Here is a 10,000-nt window from a genome sequence, read left to right as displayed (position 1 = left end):
TGGCTTACCTGTGGACCCTCGATGCGCTCTGTCAAGTCGCACAGCTCGTCCCCACGTGCATAAGAGCACACCTCGCTGCCCCCCTGGCAAACTGCGTGGTTGTGCCTTGCTCGGGCAAACTTCAAGCCATCACGTCGCCGTGTGCCTAGGCACACACGATGAAGCCCCCAACCTAAACTTCGTGGGGTTGCCTTGTTCGGGCTGACCTATGGACCCTAGATGCGCTGTTCCATGACGCACACCTCAGTGCCCACCTGGCATACCTCGCGGGTGTTTTCAGCTCAGGCAACCCGTTGGCCTTCATCCCACCGAGGGCCTAGGCACACACCTCGGTGACCACCAGGCATACTGAGTGGGTGTGCCTGGCCGGTCAGCCCGTACTCCTTCGCGATGCCTATTGCCTTGGCGCACACCTTGGTGCCCACCTGGCGAACTGCGTGGGTGAGCCTTGCTGGGGCAACCCGTATGCCTCCGCGGCACCCTGTGCCTAGGCACACACCACGGATCCCTTAACCCATACTGCAATGTTGTGCCTCACGTCAGCAGACTTGTGGTCCCTCGATGCGTTGCGCCAAGGCAAACAGCTTAGTGCTCACCACGCATACCGCCTGGGTGTGCCTTGCCTCGGCTGACTTGTATGCCGGGTACGCATTGTGCCCAGGCGCTCGGCTCGGTGCTCACCACCCATACCGAGCGGGTGTTCTCATCTCGGGCAACCTGGAGCCCATCGTTGCGTTGTGCCTAGCCACACACCTTAGTGCACACATGGCATACTGCTTGGGTGTGCTTAGCTCGGCGACCGGCAGGCCCTCTCGATGCCGTGTACCTAGGTGCACACCTCGGTGTCCACCAGGCAAACTGTGCAGGTGTGCCTTGCTCGGGCTACGCGAATGCCATCTTGGCACCGTGTGCCTAGGTGCACACCATGGAGCTTTCAACCCATCTTGCGTGGGTTTGCCTAGCTCGTTCGTCCCACCTGCCCTCTAGGCTCCCTGCCTTCAACCTTGCGTGTGGTGGTGATGCACTCCAGGATGCAACATTGTGCACTGAGGTGGCTTGGGTCGTGTTGAGGCCAAATGTATGCTAGTTTGACCCCCACCAGAAGTCACTCAGGAAAGTCTGGTGTTTTAAGCTATGAAACATAATTGGGAAGGGTGGGCAACAGGTTGGGACGAGGCTGAGGTATGTGATTTGAGCTAGGCGTGCTGCCAAAGCGTGGGTCTGGCCCGCTCTGGCTTACCTGTGGACCCTCGATGCGCTCTGTCAAGTCGCACAGCTCGTTGCCCACCTGGCAAACTGCGTGGTTGTGCCTTGCTCGGGCAACCTGCAAGCCATCACGTCGTCGTGTGCCTAGGCGCTCACGATGAAGCCCTCCACCCAAACTTCGTGGGGTTGCCTTGTTCGGGCTGACCTATGGACCCTAGATGCGTTGTTCCATGACGCACACCTCAGTGCCCACCTGGCATACCTCGCGGGTGTTCTCAGCTCAGGCAAACCGTTGGCCTTCATCCCACCGAGGGCCTAAGCACACACCTCGGTGACCACCAGGCACACTGTGTGGGTGTGCCTAGGCGGTCAGCCCGTACTCCTTCGCGATGCCTAGGCGCACACCTTGGTGCCCACCCGGCGAATGGCGTGGGTGTGCCTTGATGGGGCAACCCGTATGCCTTTGCGGCACCTTGTGCCTCGACGCACACCGCGGATCCCTCAACCCACACAGCAATGTTGTGCCTTACGTCAGCAGACTTGTGGTCCCTCGATGCGTTGCGCCGAGGCAAACAGCTTAGTGCTCACCACGCATACTGCATGGGTTTGCCTTGCCTCGGCTGACTCTTATGCCGTGGACGCATTGTGCCCAGGCGCTCGGCTTTAGTGCTCACCACCCATACCGAGCGGGTGTTCTCATCTCGAGCAACCTGGATCCCTTCGTTGCGTTGTGCCTAGCCACACACCTTAGTGCACACATGGCATACTGCTTGGGTGTGCTTAGCTCGGCGACCGGCAGGCCCTCCCGATGCCGTGTACCTAGGTGCACACCTCGGTGTCCACCAGGCAAACTGTGCAGGTGTGCCTTGCTCAGGCTACGCGAATGCCATCTTGGCACCGTGTGCCTAGGTGCACACCATGGAGCCTTCAACCCATGTTGCGTTGGTTTGCCTAGCCCGTTCGTCCCACCCCCCCTCGAGGCTCCCTGCCTTCAACCTTGCTTGTGGTGGTGATGCACTCCAGGATGCAACGTTGTGCACTGAGTTGGCTTGGGTCGTGTTGAGGCCAAACGTATGCTAGTTTGACCCCCAACGGGTGTCACTCAGGAATGTCTGGTGTTTTAAGCCGTGAAACATAATTGGGAAGGGTGGGCAAACAGGTTGGGACGAGGCTGAGGTATGTGATTTGTGCTTGGCGTGCTGCCAAAGCATGGGTGCGGCCTGCTTTGGCTTTACCGTGGACCCACGATGCGCTCTGTCATGTCGCACAGCTCGACGCCACGTGCCTAGGAGCACACCTAGCTGCCCACCAGGCAAACTGCGTGGTTGTGCCTTGCTCGGGGAACCCGCAAGCCATCACGTCGCCGTGTGCCTAGGCGCAATGGACGAAGCCCTCAACCCATACTGCGTGGGGTTGCCTTGTTCGGGCTGACCCGTGGACCCTAGATGCCTTGTTCCATGGCTCACACCTCGGTGCTCTCCTGGCATACCTCGCGGGTGTTCCCAGCTCAGGCAAACCGTTGGCCTTCATCCCACCGAGGGCCTAGGCACACACCACGGTGACCACCAGGCACACTGCGTGGGTGTGCCTAGGCGGTCAGCCCGTACTCCTTCGCGATGCCTAGGCGCACACCTTGGTGCCCACCTGGCGAATGGCGTGGGTGTGCCTTCATGGGGCAACCCGTATGCCTCCGCCGCACCTTGTGCCTCGGCGCACACCGCGGATCCCTCGACCCATACTGCAATGCTGTGCCTCACGTCAGCAGACTTGTGGTCCCTCGATGCGTTGCGCCGAGGCAAACAGCTTAGTGCTCACCACACGTACTGCATGGGTGTGCCTTGCCTCGGCTGACTTGTATGCCGTGGACGCATTGTGCCCAGGCGCTCGGCTCAGTGCTCACCACCCATACCGAGCGGGTGTTCTCATCTCGGGCAACCTGGAGCCCATCGTTCCGTTGTGCCTAGCCACACACCTTAGTCCACACATGGCATACTTGCTTGGGTGTGCTTAGCTCGGCGACCGGCAGGCCCTCTCGATGCCGTGTACCTAGGTGCACACCTCGGTGTACACCAGGCAAACTGTGCAGGTGTGCCTTGCTCTGGCTACGCGAACGCCATCTTGGCACCGTGTGCCTAGGTGCACACCATGGAGCCTTCAACCCATGTTGCGTTGGTTTGCCTAGCCCGTTCGTCCCACCCCCCCTCGAGGCTCCCTGCCTTCAACCTTGCTTGTGGTGGTGATGCACTCCAGGATGCAACGTTGTGCACCGAGTTGGCTTGGGTCGTGTTGAGGCCAAACGTATGCTAGTTTGACCCCCAACGGGTGTCACTCAGGAATGCCTGGTGTTTTAAGCCATGAAACATAATTGGGAAGGGTGGGCAAACAGGTCGGGACGAGGCTGAGGTATGTGATTTGTGCTTGGCGTGCTGCCAAAGCATGGGTGCGGCCTGCTTTGGCTTTACCGTGGACCCACGATGCGCTCCGTCATGTCGCACAGCTCGACGCCACGTGCCTAGGAGCACACCTAGCTGCCCACCAGTCAAACTGCGTGGTTGTGCCTTGCTCGTGCAACCCGCAAGGCATCACGTCGCCGTGTGCCTAGTCGCACACGACGAAGCTCTCAACCCATACTGCGTGGGGTGGCCTTGTTCGGGCTGACCCGTGGACCCTAGATGCCTTGTTCCATGGCTCACACCTCGGTGCTCTCCTGGCATACCTCGCGGGTGTTCCCGGCTCAGGCAAACTGTTGGCCTTCATCCCACCGTGGGTCTAAGCACACACCTCGGTGCCCACCAGGCATACCGCGTGGGTTTTCCCAGCCGGTCAGCCCGTACTATCGCGACGCCTTTTGCCTTTGCGAACACCTCGGTGCCCAATTGGCAAACTTCGTGGGTGTGTCTTGATGGGGCATCCCGTGTGCCTTCGCGGCACCGTGTGCCTTGGCCCACACAGCGGAGCCCTCAACCCATACTGCAATGTTGTGCCTTACCTCAGCAGACTTGTGGTCCCTCGATGCGTTGTGCCGAGGCAAACAGCTTAGTGCTCACAACGCATACTGCGCGGGTGTGCCTTGCCTCGGCTGACTTGTGGACCGTCAACGCGTTGGGCACAAGCGCCGAGCTAAGTGTTCACCACCCATACCGCGCGGGAGTTCTTATCTCGGGCAACCTGGAGCCTATTGTTGCGTTGTGCCTAGCCACACACCATAGTTCACACGTCTTACTGCTTGGGTGTGTTTAGCTCGGCGACCGGCAGGCCCTCTCGATGCCGTGTACCTAGGTGCACACCTCGTTGTCCACCAGGCAAACTGTGCAGGTGTGCCTTGCTCGGGCTACGCGAATGCCATCGTGGCACCGTTTGCCTAGGTGCACACCATGGAGCCTTCAACCCATGTTGCGTGGGTTTGCCTAGCTCGTTCATCCTACCTGCCATCGAGGCTCCCTGCCTTCAACCTTGCGCGTGGTGGTGATGCACTGTATGATGCAATATTGTGCACTGAAGTGGCTTGGGTAGTGATGAGGCCAACTGTATGCCAGTTTGACCCCCAACAGGTGTCACTCAGGAATATCTGGTGCTTTAAGCCATGAAACATAATTGGGAAGGGTGGGAAACAGGTTGGGACGAGGCTGAGGTATGTGATTTGTGCTAGGCATGCTGCGAAAGCGTGGTTGTGGCCTGTTTTGGCTTGACCGTGGACCCACGATGCGCTCTGTCATGTCGCACAGCTCGACGCCACGTGCCTAGGAGCACACCTAGCTGCCCACCAGGAAAACTGCGTGGTTGTGCCTTGCTCGGGCAAGCCGCAAGCCATCACGTCGCCGTGTGCCTAGGCTTACACGACGAGGCCCACAACCCGTACTGCGTTGGGTTGCCTTGCTCTGGCCGACCCATGCACCCTAGACGCGCTATGCCGTGGCGCACACCTCGTTGCCCGGGTGGCATACCTCGCGGGTGTTCCCAGCTCAGGCAACCCGTTGGCCTTCATCCCACCGTGGGCGTAGGCACACACCTCGGTGCCCACCATGCATACTGCGTGGGTGTGCCTAGCCGGTCAGCCCGTACTCCTTCGCGATGCCATATGCCTAGGCGCACACCTCGGTGCCCACCTGGCAAACTGCGTGGGTGTGTCTTGATAGGGCAACCCCTACGCCTCCGCGGCACCGTGTGCCTAGGCGCACACCGCGGAGCCCTCAACCCATACTGCAATGTTGTGCCTTACCACGGCAGACTTGTGGTCCCTCGATGCATTGTGTCGAGTCAAACAGCTTATTGATCACCACGCATACTGCACGTGTGTGCCTCGCCTCGGTTGACTTGTGGACCGTCGACGCTTTGTGCCTAGTCGCACAACTTAGTGCTCACCACCCATACCGCGCGGGTGTTCCCTGCTCTGGCAAGCTCGAGCCCATTGTTGCGTTGTGCCTAGCCACACGCCTTGGTGCACACATGTCATACTCCTTGGGTGTGCTTAGCTCGGCGACCGGCAGGTCCTCGCCATGTCGTGTACCTAGGTGCACAGCTCGGTGTCCGGTAAACTGGGCAGGTGCGCCTTACTCGGGCCACGCGTTTGCCATCGTGGCGCCTTGTGCCTAGGTGCACACAATGGAGCCCTCATCCCATGCTGCGTGGGTTTTGCCTAGCTCGTTCATCCCACCGGCCCTCGAGGTTCCTTGCCTTCAACCTTGCGTGTGGTGGTGATGCACTCTAGGATGCAACATTGTTCACTGAAGCGGCTTGGGTCGTGATGTGGCCAAATGTATGCTAGTTTGACCCCCAACAGGTGTCCCTCAGGAATGTCTGGTGTTTTAAGCCATGAAACATTATTGGGAAGGGTGGGAAACGACAGGTTGGGACGAGGCTGAGGTATGTGATTTGCGCTAGGCTTGATGCTAAAGCGTGGGTGTGGCCTGCTCTGGCTTACCCGTGGACCCTCTATGCGCTCTGTCATGTCGCACAGCTCGACCCCAAGTGCCTTAGGAGAAAACCTCGCTGCCCACCAGGCAAACTGCGTGGTTGTGCCTTTCTCGGGCAACCCGCAAGCCATCACGTCGCCGTGTGCCTAGGCGTACACGACGAAGCCCTCAACCCATACTGCGTTGGGTTGCCTTGCTCTGGCCGACCCATGCACCCTAGACGCGCTATTCCATGGCGCACACCTCGGTGCCCACGTGGCATACCTCGCGGGTGTTCCCAGCGCAGGCAACCCGTTGGCCTTCATCCCACCTCGGGCCTAGGCACCCACCTCGGTTCCGACCAGGCATACTGCGTGGGTGTGCCTAGCGGTTCAGCCCGTACTCCTTCGCGACGCCCTTTGCCTAGGCGCACACCTCGGTGCCCACCTGGCAAACTGCGCGGGTGTGTCTTGATAGGGCGACCCGTACGCCTCCGCGGCACCGTGTGCCTATGCGCACACCGCGGAGCCCTCAACCCATACTGCAATGTTGTGCCTTACCTCGGCAGATTTGTGGTCCCTCCATGCATTGTGCCGAGGCAAACAGCTTATTGCTCACCACGCATACTGCACGTGTGTGCCTCGCCTCGGCTGACTCGTGGACCGTCGACCCATTTTGCCTAGGCGCACATGTTAGTGCTCACCACCCATACCGCGCGGGTGTTCCCAGCTCCGGCAACCTGGAGCCCATTGTTGCGTTGTGCATAGGCACACCGCTTGGTGCACACATGGCATACTGCTTGGGTGTGCCTTGCTCGGCGCCCGATAGGCCCTCGCGATGCCGTGTACTTAGGTGCACACCTCCGTGCCCACCAGGCAAACTGTGCTGTTGTGCCTTGCTCGGGCTACGAGTAGAGGCCAACGTGGCACAGTGTGCCCAGGTGCACACCATGGAGCCCTCAACCCATGCTGCGTGGGTTTGCCTTGCTCATTCATCCCACCGGCCCTCGAGGGTTCCCTGCCTTCAACCTTGAGTGTGGTGGTGATGCACCCTAGGATGCAACATTATGCACTGAAGTGGCTGGGGTCGTGATGAGGCCAAATGTATGCCAGTTTGACCCCCAACAGGTATTGCTCAGGAATGTCCGGTGTTTTAAGCCATGAAACATAATTGGGAAGGGTGGGCAACAGGTTGGGACGAGGCTGAGTTATGTGATTTGTGTTAGGCGTGCTGCCAAAGCGTGGTTGTGGGCTGCTCTGGCTTACCCGTGGACCCTCGATGCGCTCAGTCAAGTCGCACAGCTCGACGCCACGTGCCTAGGAGCACACCTCGCTACCCACCAGGCAAACTGCGTGGTTTGGCCTTGCTCGGGCAACCCGCAAGCCATCACGTCGCCGTGGTGCCTAGGCGCACACGACGAAGCTCTCAACCCATACTGCGTGGGGTTGCCTTGCTCGGGCTGACCCGTGGACCCTAGATGCGCTGTTCCAAGGCGCACACCTCGGTGCCCACCTGGCATTCCTCGTGGGTGTTCCCAGCTCAGGCAACCCGTTGGCCTTCATCCCACCGTGGGCCTAGGCACGCACCTCGGTGCCCACCAGGCATACTGCGTGGGTGTGCCTAGCCGGTCAGCCCGTTCTCCTTCGCGACCCCGTTTGCCTAGGCGCATACCTCGGTGTCCACCTTGCAAACTGCGTGGGTGTGACTTGATGGGGCAACCCTCACGCCTCCGCGGCGCCGTGGTCCTAGGCGCACACCGCGGAGCCCTCATCCCATACTCCAATGGTTTTCCTTACCTCGGCTGACTTGTGGTCCCTCGATGCGTTGTGCCGAGGCACATAACTTAGTGCTCACGACGCATACTGCACGGGTGTGCCTCGTCTCGGCGTACTTGTGGACCGTTGATGCATTGTGCCTAGGCGCACAGCTTAATGCTCGCCACCCATACCGCGCGGGTGTTCCCAGCTCGGGCAACTTGGAGGCCCTTGTTTCGTTGTGCCTAGGCACCCACCTGCGAGCACACCAGGCGTACATTTTGGGTGTCCCTATCTCGGCGACCGGCAGGGCTTCACGATGCCGTGTACCTAGGTGCACACCTCGGCGTCCACCAGCAAAACTGTGCGGGTTTGCCTTGCTCGGGCTACGCGTAGGCCAACGTGGCACCGTGTGCCTAGGTGCACACAATGGGGCCCTCAACATATGCTGCGTGGGTTTGCATTGCTCGTTCATCCCGCCGGCCCTCGAGGCTCCTTGCCTTCAACCTTTCGTGTGGTGGTGAGGCACCCCAGGATGCAACATTGTGCATTTAGGTGGTATGGGTCGTGATGAGGCCAGATGTGGGTTAGTTTGACACCCAACAGGTGTCACTCAGGAATGTCAGGTGTTTTAAGCCATGAAACATAATTGGGAAGGTTGGGCACCAGGTTGGGACGAGGCTGAGGTACGTGATTTGGGTAAGGCGTCATGCCAACGCGTCGGTGTGGGCCTGCTTTGGCTGACCCGTAGACCATCGATGTGTTCTGCCTAGTCGCACACCTCGGTGCTCGCCACCCATGCCACGTGGTTGTGCCAAGCTCGTTCAACCCGTTGGCACTCACAGCGAGGTGCCTAGGCGCGCTACTCGTTTCCCTCCAGGCTCATACTGCTTGGTTGTGCTTTTCCTGGGATGACTCGTGGACACTCCATGCGCTGTGCTTAGGCGCACACCTCTGTGCTCACCACTCAGCCGTCAACCCTTTCAGCGTGGGTGTGCCTACCCTTACTGCGTGGGTGCTTCCAGCTCGTTCAGCTCTGTAGGCACTCGTGGCGCTGTGCCTAGTTAGCCAGATAGGTGCTCACCTGGCATACTGCTTGGGTCTGCCTTTCTCGCCCACCAGTGGGCTCTCGTGACGCCGTGTGCCCAGGGGCCCTCGATCCATGGTGCGTTGGTGTGCTCTGCTCGGGCATCTCACCGGCCCTCGAGCCCCGCTGCTTTCAATCGTGCGTGTGGTGATGCGTCGTGCCTTGACGCGCACCCGGTTGCCCCCTACCCAAGACGTGTGCGTAATGCCCCGGGCACTCGCGACACCGTGCGTAGACGCGTACCTCGGTGCCCACCATCCACGCCACACATTGCACCGTGGTGTGCTCCGGGCCGTCCCATCCCACCTCGCCAGCTATTCCGATGCACTAGGACGACGCGCCCAGACCGTCTTATGGGCCAGGACGGGCAGTGCAGGAGCTTGAGTTCCAATGCTCCACCGTGTGTTTGCCCCCGGAAAGCTGATTTGGGCGCGCACGTCGTTGTGCACTGGGCATGGTGGTGTGGTGGGATGGGTTTGCCCCTTAGGAAAACATTTGTGTGCTAGTTTCGGTGGAATGGCGGCCACTCTTGAATTTCTCATGTTTTAAGCTATCAAACATACTTGGGGAGAGTCGGAACCAGGTAAACGTATGCGTCTCCCTCCCTCCCCTTGAACGCATGCAAACAATTGTAGGGAATGAAGGTCGACCTCCATGTGGATCCGATCTGCGAGGCAGCAGGATGACGGTGTGCTTCCGGGTGCGGCTAGGGAAGCTATCTCGACTGCTGTACATCCGCGTCTTAGATGCGATATACCGCCCGAAGCAGCCGGAAGAAGTCCTGCTTCCCTCCTTGACACGATCCGCTCTGGATGACGGTGGGGTGGCAGTCCCGAGGTTGCGCCGTTGCGTCCGTGGCGCAATATGGCACCATGTGCATTGTCCCGATCGAAGAGTTTGGGCAGTGGACGACGGTTTCCCTTTGCACCGATCCTAGTGCTGTGCGCTGGGCGAGGAGGTGGGGATGTCCCGACACTGCGTCGTCGTGTCTCTAAGACATGATATGGCACCAACAATTGCAGCCAGATGAAGTCCTGCTTCCTTTCCTGACATGACTCCCC

At 59.8% G+C, this 10,000-nt stretch overlaps 1 pseudogene; it reads right to left on the bottom strand.

Moving 5' to 3' along the window:
* Positions 1-9,016, bottom strand: part of LOC148783675 (uncharacterized) — a 14,769-nt pseudogene extending 5,753 nt beyond the window's left edge.
* Between the last annotated feature and the right edge of the window lie 984 nt (positions 9,017-10,000).

This window comes from Amborella trichopoda, chromosome 1 (assembly GCF_054954075.1).
Source record: "Amborella trichopoda isolate Santa Cruz 75 chromosome 1, AtrichopodaSantaCruz75HAP2 v2.0, whole genome shotgun sequence".
Lineage (NCBI taxonomy): Eukaryota > Viridiplantae > Streptophyta > Magnoliopsida > Amborellales > Amborellaceae > Amborella > Amborella trichopoda.
This window is presented reverse-complemented; position numbering and strand designations above follow the sequence as displayed.